The 17,192-nt window shown below is 42.7% G+C and overlaps 1 protein-coding gene across 5 annotated transcripts in view; it reads left to right on the forward strand.

Moving 5' to 3' along the window:
- The first annotated feature begins 8,589 nt into the window (after positions 1 to 8,589).
- Positions 8,590 to 17,192, forward strand: part of zmiz1a (zinc finger, MIZ-type containing 1a) — a 108,444-nt gene continuing 99,841 nt past the window's right edge. For 3 of the 5 annotated variants that reach the window (XM_086170870.1, XM_086170878.1, XM_086170906.1), the window contains exon 1: positions 8,721 to 8,928. The gene's annotated coding sequence lies outside the window, so the exon portion shown is untranslated. Of the gene's footprint in view, positions 8,929 to 17,192 lie in introns of all 5 variants that reach the window. The other 2 variants (XM_086170887.1, XM_086170897.1) reach the window with 1 other exon arrangement.

Below are 17,192 nucleotides of genomic sequence, written 5' to 3' on the forward strand. Positions count from 1 at the left end.
GGCTCTAGAGCAGTCTAACAGCCTTGGATTTGTTGATAAGATGAGAATAAACATCATGTAACAGAGGGTATAATTCCCTAACTGAAAGAATGTTTTGTTTATTTTTCAACATTGTGTCTTGGTTTGAGCACTTAAGCCTTAAAAGCCTTCAAAAATAGCAAATTTGGGAATCACAATTACAGGCTGCAAACAAGCCATAAGCGTAAAAAATTTTTGGATGACCACAGCTATGCGCTACATCACCACTTTGAAGTTCTACCTTCAGGGCAAATGCACAGAGTCCACTTTGCAAAGAAAAATGTCCATCTACAAAATCGTGTTTGCCCTTCTTCTCATAAAGCATCGCAAACAAACAGAGCAATTTAGATGCTGCAGCTGTCACTGTATTATTCAACGCCAACTAATTACTGATACCTGGTCCCACTTTATAGAGAAACTCATTTTGTGTTTTTTAGATAAATCTGGTTTAATCTACTTTTATTTATCTTCTGTACATCCACATAATCAGCTAAATTAATTACACTGAATCATAGAAACCAATTCTTTACAAGACGCTTGAATAAAAAACTCATTTACAAAATGCAGGAGCATAACTTCAAGGATTAAGTACAAGTTTAATTGAAATTTAGCAACGAGTGAATAATCAAAGTCAAAGTAACTGAAAATATATTGGTTCACTAGAGAAAATTAAAGATACAGAAATGTTTAGGTTCTAAGAGTAACCAGCTCATAATTCTTCAACTAAATGATTTGAAGGGATAACCTTTGTTATTGTGGGCGGCATGTGTGGGTGCTGTTAGCTGCTCTTCCTCAAAGCAAGAAGACCCCTGGTTTGATTCTGACAGGGAGCCTTTCTGTGTGTGTGTAGTTTGTGTGTTCTCCATGTGTCCACTTGGGTTTCCTTCCAGGTTCTCCACTTTCCCCCCACAATCCCAAGAAACATGCAGGAGGTTTACTGGAGACTGTTAATTGCCCAGATATTAGTGAGAGAGTGAATGGTTGTATGTCTCTGTATGTAGCCCTGTGATGAACTGGCGACCTGTCAAGGTTGAACCCCGCCTCTTGCCCTGTGATAGCTGGGATACGCACAAGTCCACCCCCCCGACTCTAAGTGCAGGATAAGCAGTATAGGGAATTCCTCTGCTCCTTTCGGCTTTTCCCTGAAGGATCACCACGGCAAGTCAACCTTCTCCATCTAACCCTATTCTCTGTATCATCCTCTCTCACACCAACTACCTTTATATCCTCTCTCACTACATCCATAAATCTTTTCTTTGGTCTTCCTCTAGACCTCCTGCCTGGCAGCTCCAATTTCAGCATCCATCTACCAATATATTCACTCTCCCTCCTCTGTATATGACTAAACCATCCCAGTCTGGCTTCTCTGACCTTCTCTCCAAAACATCTAACGTGTTGTTCCTTTGATAGACTCATTCCTGATCCAATCCATCCTCGTCACTCCCAAAGAGAACCATAGCATCTTCATGCCTGCGACCTCTAGCTCTGCCTCCTGTCTTTTCCATTCAGCATCGATGTTCTCACTACTGTCTTTCCTTTCATTCTGGCAACTTCCAGGGCATTGTGCCCCTGACACTTTTCTCTATCCATTTCAACCTGCTTGAACCCGTCTTGTCACCACTTCACCACTTTTCCACACTCTCCGCTGCTCTGGACTGTTGACCCCAAGTACCTGAAATCATCCAACATCTTAATCTCCCCTCCCCCGAGCCTCACCGTTCCACCTGGGTTCCTCTCATTCACATACATATACTCTGTCTTGCTGCAACTAACCTTCATTCCTCTCCTTTCCAGACCATACCTCCACCTCTCTAGATTTTCCTCAACCAGTTCTCTGCTCTCATTTCAGGACTTCTTCTTCTCCCCTAACTCATGTCCCACATGCCTGGCATAGCCACTAACAACATTGAGCATCACACCTTCAATTTCCAGTTTCAGACTCATGAGTCTCAGCAGCTGACATTCTTTCCACCTCCAGAAAATTCCTAACAAACTCCTCCTTCAAGATAACTCCTACTCCATTTCTCTTCTTGTCAGTACCCAGTATTCTCTGCTTCCGAACACACCTTCCTCCTCTCTGTCTTCTACCCACTGCAGCCCAATTTCCACTGGTACCCTGTAGGTCAGATCTGGGCATTTTACAGCTGGCGGGCTACATCGGGCCCACCAAACTTTTTTCTTTGTTTATTATATTTTAACAAGTATTTTCAATATCTTCAATATCGAATTTAGAAACTCCTTTTTTTTTTTTTGTTAAATTTTGTATGGATGATTACATACAAAATAAGATTGGTACATTTATAAGATCATTTATGATTTCAATGTTGAAATAAAATGCCAAAAAATTTAAATATTTCAATTACATTTTTCATTTAGTTCAATTTATATACTATCATATAGCATATATAGCATATAATAGCTAACTTTTATATTCTAGTTGGCCCCAAAATAAATATGGCCCACCAGCCAAAATAATTGCACACCCCTGCTGTAGGTCATGGGTACCAATGGGCGCCGTTGTTAACCTGGCCCTTGACCAATCCGATATGGGATTATTTGATTTTGCATGTTCGGTTTTTGCAAAAGTTTTACTCTGGATGCCCTTCCTGACGCAACCCTCTACATTCATCCAGGCTTAGTACCAGCTAAGGGAGACACTGGCCCATGCTGCCCTGAGGCTGGTATAGGGAATGAATAAATGAATGAACTTTATTTCTTATTCCTTTATTTCTTTATTTCTTATTTCTTCTAATGTTGTCAAATCAGTGAGAATAGGGCCTAAAACAAACACACACACAAACACAAATTGCAGATCATTATGTACACTTCCATGTTTATTAATACAGCTCTACAGTGCATTTTAGTTGCATGTGTGTGTGAAGTATCATGTGTGGAAAAGAAGACAGAACATCCAAGTATTGCATATGTGTGTGTATGTGTGTGTGTGTGTGTGTGTGTCTGTGTGTGTATGTGTGTGTGTGTGTGTCTGTGTGTGTATGTGTGTGTGTGTGTGTGTGTGTGTGTGTATTTATGTACAGTATATACATATTTTTATATATATATATATATATATATATATATATATATACACACACACATATTTATATATGTGTGTATATATGTAAAATCCTCTCTATCCCACTGCTGAAGCAAAGGGTTTGGTTGACTGAAAGGATGCCTGAAAATGCAAAACTTTGACTTTACACCTGCTTTTTAAAAAGAGATGACTGTTTCAGGAGAAAAAAACAACACCTTAATGATGGCTTTTATGGTTAAGTTCTGGAGTTGCTTGTTGCATAAGCTTGTTAATATGAGCTGCAATGGCATCTGCAGTCTCACTCAGGTGGATATTACAGTGAGTTTGTCACGCTATCCTCAACAACTTGAGTCTCTTTGGCATTTCAGCAATTTCATGAACTACATCTATGATCTGCAAACTCCAGAAATGTGTGTTTATGGATGAGTCAGAATGACCAGTATGTTGGAACTCATTGGAAACATGAGTCAGCAAAGGGAAGGATGAATGCCCATAACAACAGATGTCGTAACAATGTTTTTACAAAACAAAAAAAAAAGAATAAAACATTGACGCGATTGTGACGAGGGCCACTGCCAAAAAAATACATGTTGGAGAAAAGAAAAAATCATAGATCCTTACTTTCTATTTAAAGGGAAAAAGCTAAATAAACAAGGGGCTCAGATGAAAAGACACAAGACACAACATTTAACAAAACAGGCTACAGCAAATCTTTGCCTGACAACACGACCATGCCGAGGTAAGAGTGCAGCAATCGACTGCCTTAAAAGGTTATGTGAATCAATACAAAGTTGTTTTGGGCACCAGTGCTATTGTATTAATGTCATCCTGAGAAATAGGCATTAGCTTAGTTGGCCTGTCTGCCATTCTGATTTTCCTCTTAACCCCAGTCATGGGTCATTCAAACAATGCAATCGCTGCACCTGGAAAGTAATTTGCATGCGAATTGCTTAGCAAACATAAATTTCTAATCATAACATGCTAGACGAGCAAGGATCTTATGAAATATAAGACAAATGCAACCTTGAATCGAACCTTTGTACAACTACATGGCAACAAAGCAGGTAACCTACAGAACTGACACAGCTGAGCCGGGTTTTCGTGAGATCTGCTTTGTGATGATCGAGGTAGCTAGTTGTGCAGTCAAGGATGACACAGAGGTTGAAGTGGTCGCACATTTACTCAGCTCTCTCCCTACCCCTCTGGCATATATTCTTCCCAAGGTCAGATACTGCATTGCATAATAATGTAAAAATAAGAGTGGGGCTTGCATGTATACACGCAAACACGCAGATCCGTGCAACAATAAGGGAGAAGAAGAAGCCAACCAAAAATAGCATTACCACTGCAGATGTCACCCCAAGCGCCGGACCACCATTCTACATCTAACATCATGTAATGAAGAGCCCCGTTTCAGATGCGGCCAAACGTTTGGTTTCCTTAACTGCATGACAACCTCTCGTTGTACATGGTTTAGTGAGCATAAACAGCCATGAAGGATGATGGGCTTAAGTGCTTCATACATGTTTCTTACTCCTACCAGTGACGTGGAAACAACCTCTGACACCCATGTGTGAGAGCGCAATAATCTCCTTACCCATTGCCCTCCAGCTTCCACAGCCTCCCCCCACCCCCACACCTCTCTGTCTTTTTGCATCCCCCCACACTCCAACCCCCCTGTTCTGCACCTCCTTCTCAGAGCCTCAGGGAGCTGTTAGCTATCTGGATGCTGGCGCTCTATTGTGAGCACTCATTGATTACCTCTGTGCTCCCCACAGCCAGCCAGGCCAGTCAGCATGGGGCCACGGCTGTTTCCCTTATCACTACAAATATGTGAAAAGAGAAATAATCACAGCAATGTAGGAAAAAAAAATAGAGCAAGAGGACTTATAAAAGGCTGTTCTCACTTCCTAAAGTCAGCAGTTGTGCGATCTGCTTTATGCCCCTGTCCCTCATTCTCTCAGCTCCTTGTTCTTCTCGCAGCGAGAGACAATCAATGGTGTACTCAACCAGACTTCTCTTGTCTTGTTTTAAAATAGTGCTCGTCTATCTTTTCTCTGTGGGAGATGATCCATTTACTGCCCCGCGTCTGTCCTTGCCCTCAATATTAACCCTTGTTTCTCCTGCTGCTCATTCACAGTCAATAAGTTACATCCCTTTCACATGTCAGAACCTCTGTGTACGGCAGATTGTAGGAACGTGGCCTCAAACCAAAGTATTTGTCAAGTTGTTTTATTTGGTCAAGGCTGTAATTTAAAATTTAGAGCTGATATCCTGAATAATATTTAATATTTGAATATATTCACTTTCAAGCTGTATTACCGGTTATTGTTAGAGAGAGTTTGATGAAGTGGATTCTCTTTGTCATTGGAGATTTCATATCATGGGAAGTGATAGGTCTAATTTGTTTTAAACAATAGAAGATATGATTCAAAAATGTAAAACGTTATTTAGAAAAAATATAACAAAGGACCACTGTGTGTTCATACAGTGAAGAAAAATCAACAAAAAATGTCAAATGCACAAAATATTTAGACATTTTAAAGATAACTGATTTTAAGATAGATTTTAACCCATCCTAAGAAAATGTCAGTTTTTACCTCTACGTTTTTAACCTAAAATGTATTTATACTCTGTCGGTGTGAAACGTTTTGTGCGATGAATCAAGGCTTTGGATTTAAAGGGCAATCCCATGTTTGTTTTTGTGACAGTATCTAGGCTAAAACACATTATAATATTGTTTTCTTTATTTCACCACTTAATTGATAAGGATATATACAACAGTGCATCATTTTAAATTGCGTATTTGCGTAATTGATATTGCTCTATTTCAACTGCAGAAGGGCTACTGGAGACCATATCATAAAATAATTTCAATTTAGTCCCAGTGGTAATTCGGTTGACCATTTAAATAAACAGAAAAATCTGATGCTACAGCAAAGTGATACAAGACCCACCAATCACACAAAGGCTTTGTGTTTAAGACACGTCAGTCACCTGGACTCAGTCTCAGCTCTCGACAATATTAGCTGTATGTGTCTATTTGATTGCATTCATTTCAGCAGTGAGTGGCGGTGACAGTATGGCGGCATGGTAAACACCATCACACCTCTGTGTGAACCGGAGAGCTGATGTCAGCGCAACTGAACATCTCTTTCCATCATGTAACCACGTGAAGCCTCAGCATCATCCATCTCTCGCCATCGCTGTCTCTGCGCATAGGGACTCTCGTCGCCATCGGGAAAACCTACAGTGGGAGAAATTCACATCATTTTGTGTTTTAACTAATGCCAGAAGCCAAGTGTTGCCCTGAACACTACGATATTAAACAGTTTTCCCGGTGTTAATTTGATACACTCCGGCTCAATTCAATATGCATTAACCTTGTCAGAGCACAATGCACTGCGGCTTCTCTTTGTTCTCCTTTGATGCATTTGCTCAGCCCTTTGAAATACAAGCGCGTATGAAAATTATACACAGAGCCAAGTCAGTCTAAAGTCACCCCATCTATAACCCATCCATCTTGTTGGCAGCCACCTGGACGTATTATTTTGGAGATACCGGGGGAGCTCTCGCCTCGCCTCAAGAAACTGAGCATATTTAACAACTGGGCTTTCTTTTAACTGTGCTGGAGAATGGGCCCCGAGTGGCGGCGGGACCCCCTGACACAGGGCCCTGTCAGAATGAGAGGGTATTGAAACCCCAAAAATGTGATGGATGATCTGGGACGGAAAAAAAAGGATGATCAGACTGAAAGCTGAAATGATACTTTCATCATTAGTCCCCTAACAAGCTTGCACAAGGCTCATGTTGTCTTTTCAACAGAGTGACGCAGAGGATGTCAGAGAAGGGAGCCTGCATTTGTCAACATTAGTATTGCTGTTGCCACATGACGCGGGAGAGGCATCAATCAAAGAGACAGTGTCACAACAAAGATGCTGTTCATGTATACAAGCAAACAGGAAAACAAAAAATAAGAGTTCCCCCCTCTGACTGTGACCACTCAACCAATCTCCAGACGGCCTGAAATAAATGACCGACCGCCGAAGCTGATGATCTCATTGGTCATATTTGCCCCCCTCCCCCCGCCCACCCACCATCAGTGCAGATATCTGTGGCGACCATGGGGCTTGGGTGTCCTTGAGACACTGTGGCTGCAACAGACACACCTCCACCCTCCCCGCAGCAAGGCGATACCCTGCTCATGCCCCTGCTGCATCAGTGCAGAGGGGTCTGCAGGAAGCAAAAGGGATGAAACCCCCATCCACCCTCAACCCTGAAGCCACTTCCTTCCTCTTTAAGAGTAGAGACCAGGGGGCATTTGGCACTGCCAAGAATTTGAACCCCTGGTTTTGACATGAGGTGAGATTATGACTTACACTTTTTACACAGCATTCATGTGGCACAACTTACAAGACAACTGTTTGATTGCAATGTTTTTTTTTCCACACACGGGTGTTGTTTTTAAAAGCCCCCCAAAAAGTGCTTTTACCCGCCATCCCATTGTTTTTAAGGATTCGTGTGTGCCAAACACCGCCGAGGAGATCCTGTGTGCAATCACAGCATGAGTAGTGACTGACTCTATCTGATGCACTGCGAGCCGGGCGGCCCTCCCTCTGGGCACTTCAGCCTATCCTGACTGGCGTGCGTGTGTGTGTGCGTGTGTGCGTGTCGGGAGGAGAGACATTGTTCCTTGACGTCAGCGCCCGGCCCAGCCTGCCGCTGCTCTCAAACGCGTCTTTGTTATTCCGAGGCTTCCACCGGAGACCGGCAATCCCCAAAACACGGAACCCGGGTGCGCACCTCCTGGAGCGGCTGTGTGGCAGCCGAAAGCCGAAGGGAGGCTCGCATGTACGTGAAGGGGACATTTGAAAAAGGAGGGGGGGAGCCACCACTACTACAAATAATGCATTAATAGCAAATTAGTTATAATTAACACGTTATTTATTTCAGAAACGAGCACATTTTTTCTTCTGTAGCACTAACACTAGGGGTAGTTATCTTGATTGTATTACAGTTATTTATACATTCCTGCTAATATCTTCCTAATTCTTTAGAGCATCTGAGATCAAGTAAATTTCTCCGGGATCAATACGTATTTCTTATTCTGATTTTAATCATGTACCAGTGACTACTGTAATAATTATATGATAATGTAATCACATTATCTATAGATGCACCTTCAGAGTCGTATTATTAAACACGTTACTTTGTTTTATTTAGGCTCCTTTTTTTTTTTGTTGCTATTTTACCCCTGCTTTTTTGACGTGCCGAATGAATACAGTTGCCTTAGTTGGATTTTTAGTCATCAAATTTGTGACAGCCTGCGTGACCTTCTCAGAGCAGCGCCAAAACTTATACTTTATTACGCAGAATAGTTTTTTTTCCCCAAAAGTGTTTACAAGAGTGCTTACTTCACGGTCCGTAGGACAATGAGCAATCGGATCAGTTACCGGTTCGACGACGACAATCGCCGGTGAGGCGTGGCGTGTGCGCTCCCGTTAAAAGACCCAGTTTCAGCGCGTAGTCTCACCTTTTTTTTTTTTGAAACACACTCCGCGGGAAATCCGGGTCATGTTTTGGCACCGACCGTCCGCGCACGGCTCCCCACTACCCCTCCTTACCCCCCACCCCCGGTAACTGAATAGCCAGTGTAATCTGACACTTCAACTTGCCGCGGCTCCACGGTAGTTGATTCAGTCACTCACTCGCAGCCAGGCAGCGGCTCCGGGGGCAGTCGCGTCGTTTCTCCGAGCGAAGTGAGGAAGCGCCGGCGGCGGCGGCGGCGGAGGAGGCGGCGGAGGGTAACCGGAGCCCCGCGCACACCGGATCACACAATAGTGGCGGATTTACCTCCCAGAGCCGAGCTCAAAGTAAGTTTCAGCTTTTTCTTCTTTAGATATTCTCGTGTTATTGTTGTTGCAGAGCGGGCTCCGATCGCTCTGTGTGTGTGTGTGTGCGTGCGTGTGTGGGCTGCGCTCAAGATGGTGTTTGCTTCCCGCTGGTCAGATACTACCTGCTAACAATAGGGTGACCTCCTAAAAACCTTTACCAGCCACCGATAAACTCGTGTCACAGGAAGAGGAGTGAGGAAGAGGGGGAGAAGGGAGGGGAGGTCAAACCTGGCCGCCTGAGCGCGAATTACGCGGCGTATTAACCGGCCTTGTGTGACATTTTTCTTGCCTGTTTGAGGAGCGCTGGAGCGAAATAGTCCGAGGCGGCGTGTGTGTGTGTGTGTGTGTGTGTGTGTGTGTGTGCGCGCGTCCTAGATGGGGACGGAGACGGGGGGTATTTCTGGACGGATGTATGCGTTCCGTGGGAGCTCTCGATAAGGATTTGCCGATTTAACTCCGGCGCGTCGCCGTGTGGCTGGACCGCTGTCGTCCCGCCGGATCAGCTGACAGTAGCCCCCTCCCCTCCGCCTTCTCTCACCGGCTACCTGTTGTAATGCAATGCCAAACATGTGTCTCCGTGTTTGCGTGGGACGACCCCGTGTAAATGCAGCTTCCGTGTCGTTTGTCACCTTTTTGTTTGTTTGTTTGTTTGTTTTTTTTTGAATATGCGCTGATAACACTGATTGGATCCCCTCGTTCCGGCCCCGGAAGCTCCTAAAAAGGCCTATTCTTTCCCAATAACCCTGAATCGACTGTAAACAATTCCAACGTGATAACATTTAGGCGGAACTGTGATCGGGGGAAGGGGGTGTCGCTGCAACTGATGCCTTTAGTTTTCCTCTCTCTCTCTCACACACACACACACACTGACACACACACACACACACACACCTGGACGCCTAGACGTCGCTGGATTTCCCCATAAGCTCTTTCGCAGCAGTGGGTAGGGACGAGCTGCCTCGTTGCAGCGCAGTCCTCTCGTCTGAAGTCTGGTGGACCCTCCCCATTAAATTCCTCCGTCTGGATGTGAGGCCAGACGAGGCAGAGGAGGGGGGTTGGAATGGGGGGGGGGGTTATTAGTAAAGTGCCAAAGGTCTAAGGCCGAAGGAATAGAGGAAGATCACAGATGTCTGATACCAAACATTTCAGGTCCTCTACTTTTTGTTGCAACAATCTTAACAGCACCCCTTGCCATCATCCAAATGCTGGTTATAATGCAAGTCCAAAGCAGCTGCTTCTCGGTACTTCTTACAGTTCACGACACCAGACTGAGTCAAATGGTGCCTTTTTTTGCAGTGTCTTTCCTCTTACACAAGTATTGCACAGCATTGCAGGTGTTGGTTTTATTGTGTCCACTCCCTTGTTTTTGCCAAGACAGCGAGTGTAAACAGATCTTTGGGGCTAGATGCACCCTCCAGTGTCTCTTTGGTGTTGTTTAAACGTGTGATGAAATTAACAGTTTTCAGGAGCAACTACTTGTCAGTGGCACCCGTAATAATTAGTATTCATCCCCCCTTGTCAAACTACACTAGTGTTAAAGTCGTCTCTGTAAAGGATGGAGAGACAGCACACTTGTTCTGAGTGGGTTACCTGATAAATCGTGAAAGAAAGAGGGCAACAAATTAAAGCCAAGTTTTGTGTGTGTGTGTGTGTGTGTGTGTGTGTGCGTGCGGGCACGCGTGCGTGCGTGTGGGTGTGCGCGCGCGCGGATATATGTGAGTTTTATTTCCTTCTGTTGTCCCTCCTGGGGCCTCACTGCAGCCAGCCAGGCTGTGAGACAAGACGTGAGTGTCTGATTCACTAAACTGGCTAAAGGCTCCAGAAGACTCACTTTGAAAACAAATTTGAGTGTTTTCAAAAGCTGTTAAAATAGTACTGACTGCAAAATGCTCGCTGACACCCAGAGGCCTGGTCTTCTACACCAGAAGATGGAGTTTGTGAATTACTGTGACCAAGACGATGACGGAAAGGGAGTGAAATCCTATAGAAAGTGAACATGTGCACTGGCATGAGGATGAAGGCGTCTGTTTGCATGCAACAGTATGTCGGCTTCCCAAACCGAATAAAGGGTAGAGGAGACAGCATGGCGAGGTGACGTGACAATATTGCTGTTAAGAAGCAAACGAGCTGTTACCATTAACAGTTATGCAGATGTATAAAATACAGATGTTTTACCCCCCTGGAAGTAATCTGTCAAAAGTCCCCCCGCCCTTTCAATGGGAATATAATTGGACTAAACATCCTCACAAACAACCTCCTTTTGAACCACATCTGCCACTGCTGTCGGTAGATGTAATTTACAAACAGGCCTAGGATTTGTTCATTTATTTTTTCCCACAACACAAATACAGTCTGATATTGATGTGAGGACACAATATTGATCTAAAATAGAGCCTCGCAGATACATAATTTTGATGTTATTATTTGGCTTATATGATCCCTATTACAGTATATTAGGATTGCCATATGTTATTGCTGATATGAGGTGTTCGTTTACAGGCCACATCAAGAAATCTCCTAGAAATTCCCAACACATAATTTACCAGTTATGGTGATCATTAACTTCAGCAGAGACAGCGAGTGTTAGATCTTATTTGTGCAGCTCAGCATATGACAGTACAGCGGGGAATATTGATTTTACATGTTGTTATCAAGACAGTGACAACAGCAACTTACCCAATAGACAAAATAGGTGGCATCCCTGTTTTGTGTGAAATCATAATCATTAAAAGAATTAATTTAGAAGGCAGCCTTCTGAGGGTGCTCGCATAATACCATTAAATCAGTATGTATGTAAACTCAATTCCAATAGGAAAATAAAACATTCGATCGCTGATATGGCCAAAATAGCCATATTAGCGATCTGTGATTTTTTTTCAAAATTTTTAATTATTCTTATTTTTTGTTTTAAATTAACATCTCATATATCAGTTGGACCCTAATTATTAAATGTGAGTTCCATTCACCTACAGCTCTTTAGCCAGCCATCCGGGGATGATTATTCATAGAATGCAATATGGCAGTTAGAAGTCATTCTCCCCATCTTTGAACTTCACTTAAGCATCAAGCTCATGATGATTGGGACGTTGCACAGACAGAGGGGGGGTGGGAGGGGGCACCAAACTAATCGCTGTTGCCTGAATAATTATCTTTGTGTTGCAGAGCAATTTTCCATGTTTCTCAATGTTTGCTGCTATTTACAGTGTATCAGCACAGCTGCAGTCTGATAAGTGGTTAAAACCTGGCAAACATTCAGCAATGTTTTGACAGCCTGACATTTCACTTTATGGATCAATTTGAAATACTTTTTCTGCGTTCACTTGACATGGTGTCGTTTTGTCCGCTGTCTCACAATCATATGCCTAAGCCCACCCGCTCTTATCTGCCTCGGTTTCTGTCACTCTGTCGCCATCTCCCTCTTCTCTGTCTCACTTGTTGAGTTTGGCAGCGCTTTGCAACTAGAATGATCCTGTGTTTTCATGTGCCTATTTTTGCCTTTTTAATATGGAAATCTTGCTTCGCCTCAGAATATTTGAAAGACTAATTTTTAAAGGTCTAAAGGAGCTGTTATATCGTCCTCCTTGAAACGTTCACTTTTGCCCGAGATTGTGCTCTCGTGTCAGACACTTAACTACTTCCTAAACGTTGTTGTAATTCTACCCATAAGTCTAATTTTAAGCTCTCTTCAAGTCAAAGCAGAGTAATTGCAGTGTAACTAATAACAGTGAAAACAAAGCAACCAGATGTAACTCATCCCGCCGGCTGCGGTGACATCAGCGAGGTCGATACAGCCACATGTGGACCAACATGGATAAGAAAAACCTCATTGCCGCACGGTTGTCGCTGCTGTCCTTGAAGACTCGAATTTTGCCTTGCGGTTGACTCTGCGGCTTTGACATCTCTGGCTTAATAGTTGTATAAGACTTGATAGTTTGTAGTGGTGAGAAGCATTGCTTGGAGACAGTGGCGCTGTGGGTGAGGCTGTGCGGCTTGCTCATCTTGAAATGTAAAACACAATGTCTCACATGACATAGTGACTTATTTTGTTTGTGAAGCGTGATATGTTGGAATATATTTTATTTTTTATTTCTTTACTTAAAATTTTGCCTCCAAACTGTTGTGCTCGGGGGAAGTTTTCTGACTAGTGCCAGTACATTTGTATCTGACACATAAAAGCAACATTAGATTACCACAATTTTTCTTTCTCTAATTACAGGTGTTTGGGAAGGAATTTTCCCATGTGCAAATTATGGCAGAGATAGCATCATTAAAATCTACAACAAATTAAAAAAGGAAATTTCGTAATAATAATAATCCTGATAACAGGCTTATTCACTGAGCTGTCAACCTTTGAATAAGAATTGTCAACTTTTAATACTCTGCAATGATAGATTCATCTATCTCAGTTGGATTTCAAGAAACAACACTCAAAATAATCACAAGAGCCAATAGCACATTTAATATCTTCAGCTTTTGGATATCTGAAGGCCATGTCTTGGGCTCTTGGAAATACTGATCCAGATATTTCACATTTATCTGGAATTTCATAGACCAATCAGAGAATTATGATTAATCAAATATAAAAAACAACAACGGATATACAGGAAAAAAAGATCATTATATGCAGTTCACATGAAAGCCTCTCCTTTCTCTACTGATTTCATTTTATTATTGTCACCCAGTTAACATATTATTGTGGTTTTCCCTTCTGGGTCACTTCAGTAAATTAATGTTTGCATGCAGCGGGACATTCCCTTAAATTAATTTAATACATTTTTAAAACAAATGGGTGCATGAGACTTGAGATGTTATGTGAGCTTGCCTTGAAACTATTGTGCATGGTGCTTTAGTCCTTGCAAACAGCTGTGGTGATGTTGTTAAATTTGTATAATGCAGGTAAAACATCAACTTGACTCCTTGCCATAAAAGGCTGTCCCTTCAGCCTTGAGTTCTCCCAACAACCCTGCAAGTCTTCTAAGTGCTTTTCTGAGACTGGAGAGTGAAAAAGAGTGCAGTGCGAAGTTGCTGGCCCACCCTGTCACCATCTCATGCATGTTTGATTTCATGCTCTTTGAGAAATGAGTGCACGGATCCTCACAATGACCATGTCCTGTTCCCATCTGTTGAGAGGGTTGGGGCCCTTGAATCATAAATGACACCCAGTCTGACCAGGAACAATATGAGAGTTGGAACTTGCACAGGAGGAACAAAATGTTCCTTCCATCCATCTTTTCGCCCACCGTTGCCGCCTGCACTCAAGACTTCTCACCATCGCAAGCAATTACCCTCACTTTTTTTTTTTTTTTTTTTTTGGCGCAGATGAAATCCTCACAGCGCCTGTCGCTGCTGTGTTTGTCTGAGAGACAGGCAGTGAAAGGGTTGCACTACACAGGAAAAGAGATAGTATGTGTCTGAGTGAGTGGCGTTGGCGTGTGTCTGTTTGGCTTGTAAATCCTGTTTAAGCTAAACAAACTCATTGTCCTTGTGCTCCAACTGGTTGCTGTGTGTGTGTGCGTTCGCCCTCCCTTTTTTCTCCCAGACCCTGTTCTTCTCCTTTTGAGTTGTTAGTACAGTCACTAATTAGTCCCCTCTCCCTCTTCATGCTGGGTCAGTGGGTTTACGGTTTCAGCACTGATCTGCTGTGTTTGCCTTGTCTCTCCTGATACCGTTGCATGTCTGCGAGCATACTGCAGCCTCCTCTAAGGTCTTCACACCTTCCAGAGTCCCGCATGGATTCACTTGCCAGGGGCGGCTCAGGACTGGACCCTGGTACGCTGCAACATGGCTTGTCAGATGCATCACTTCATTCTAGGTATTAGTTCTAACGGCCTTTAAAAAGACTGGACGCACTGGGCAAACTAAGCAACTTTTAATCTATGATGCGAACGCGGCATGCATATGATGCATAGGAAGATACCTGCACTTGCTGATTGACTACAAAATTCAGAGGATCGAACCTAGATGTTTAAAAAAAAAAAAATAATAATTTGGTCGCCTTCTAATAAATAATAATCATGTAATCATGTAATTCATTTTTCAAGTTCTTTAGAGAGCACAAAAAACTGAACCATATGTTGATTTAGGCAAAGAAAATATTTTTTGTCAAAAGATGACCGAGGCAATTATTTTAAGGAGGTGAGGAAATGAAAAAGTGAGCCTGAACCAATGCGAAAATACTGCATTATTGCCACGACTCTGTAGGGTTAGACTACTTTATATGCCAGCCGGCATTAGCCCAACAATCAGGCACTGTGGTTGTATTTACCCAGGTGTTGAGTCAAACAGGAAAAAAGCATTTGATAACCGGGTTTGATTCTTGCTCCAGTCTTAACTGGTTTTGGATTGGACTTCGTGGTTTTTGCTGATTAGCAGAATGATATTCCAGTCAACCAAAACTATAACCATAACTTCAAGTTGCAAAATATGAGTTTAAGCAACACCTTTTGTAAGCATAGTTCACTTGTAGAAATGCCCTCCTGAAAGGGAGGGAGGTGTTGTCTGATTGCACAATGGAAGCGTGACAATAGAAGAAGATTGCACAAAGTTTGATTATCAATCCTGCACGGGACATCAAGTTGCATTTTTTTCCCACACATTTTGGAAGTTGATAATCGGCACTTCTGTGATTGTTAAGGAATGCTATTTTACTCCTCATGATTGAGGATTGAGTCGCCGACCTTTCTGTAATACCCCCATCTTTTTATGAAGGTACTGTATTCCTGTCATTTGCAAATTATTTGACCCTGTCTAGTCCTTGACCTTGTCTAAGGTTGTGTGGGAGAGCTGCAGTGATGGGTTTCTCAAATTGTCCCCCTGAGGATACATACTCACTTGTTTTCTGTCAAAGAAAAGAAATCAGGATTTACTGATACAAAGGAACACCATCTATTCTTTGCCTGCAATATCAGTCACAAGCTGAGAGGGAGTTGTGCAATATCTAAAGATTTTTTTCTCACCCCTTTTTCAATGTTGCCCTGTGACAGAAAACTCTATTACTGTGTGCAGCGTGTTTGTCCGTTTGTTGCCCTCCCCTCGGTTTTGACACTGGCGGTTGAGCCAGACTCTTTCCCAGGGTTCTAAGGACTGACATCCCTTTCATTTTCTTGCCTGGGCGGCTCAGATAAAGGGGCATATTTTAAACCTCTATGTGGATACACCAACTGTAAAGAAAGAAGGGCTGATGGGCCGGGGCTGAGCAAAAGCATTTACCTCCCAAACACACTGAGACGGAGAGAGAAGAGAAGCTGTTGGGTTTAGTGAGCAGCGAAATTGATGAAGGGGCAACAACATATCAGAGTTCACTTCATTAGACTGAACTCTGAGCTATTTACAATACTTTGAAAGCACAATGACTGGCTCCAGACCCAGTTTTTTAAATCAAAAGTATAATCTGCAATAATCTGTATTAAAGGGACAATGTGTGACACCTATTTTTTTTCCCTTCGATTGTGTACTCTTTGCAAACCGAAGCCACGGTGGAAGTCATTGTTAATCATATCAGTAATGAGAGTGGGCTAATCGTGTTCATTCCGGGAACAGCAATGATGCACCGCTCGGTGTTTGCCAGGAATCAGACTCTTAAACAATGTTTATCACTTAAGGTTTTTAATTATCTGGCAAGATGTCAATGACGCAATAGTACCTGTGTTTTATGCATTCCAAGGATACAGATGTTGGAATGCCAAAGCAATTGTCTTTAATAACAGTATCTAATTTGACTTCCAAACAGTTTTTAACATCTTTCCACCATCTCTTTGATGCAAAGATTATCTTTTGGTGACCGTTCAATGACATCATGGGTTGAAATTCGCGCAACCATAACAATATTAAACTGCTGTTCAAATATCACCGAAGTAAAAACTTATCGCAAATGTGTACATTTTGCATTAGTACTTTTGAATGTTTGCGTATAGCTACACTCTCTTAAATGATTGGGCTTATGTTCTTAACATACATCGGCGGGTATATCGCCCAAAAATAGAAATGGTCATGTTGTCTTGCCAATATTATTTACTTTTATCCGTTCCCATTACACCAAATTTCATGCATCAGCTGTATCTAATGCAGTTATTACACATTGCAGACGGCACTGCCTCCACAGCCATTCCATAACCTTTTCCTCGGCTGCTCAGTGGGACCCGGAGCGGAAGCCGAATGGCATGTTTTGATATTGTTACAGATACACGTGAGGACATCACACGTTTCTTGTTGGACTGACTATATCTTGAGGAGAAGGAGGTGGT

This window comes from Fistularia commersonii, chromosome 2 (assembly GCF_037954325.1).
Source record: "Fistularia commersonii isolate RoL2024-O1a breed Wild chromosome 2, RoL_Fcom_v1.0, whole genome shotgun sequence".
Taxonomy (NCBI): domain Eukaryota; kingdom Metazoa; phylum Chordata; class Actinopteri; order Syngnathiformes; family Fistulariidae; genus Fistularia; species Fistularia commersonii.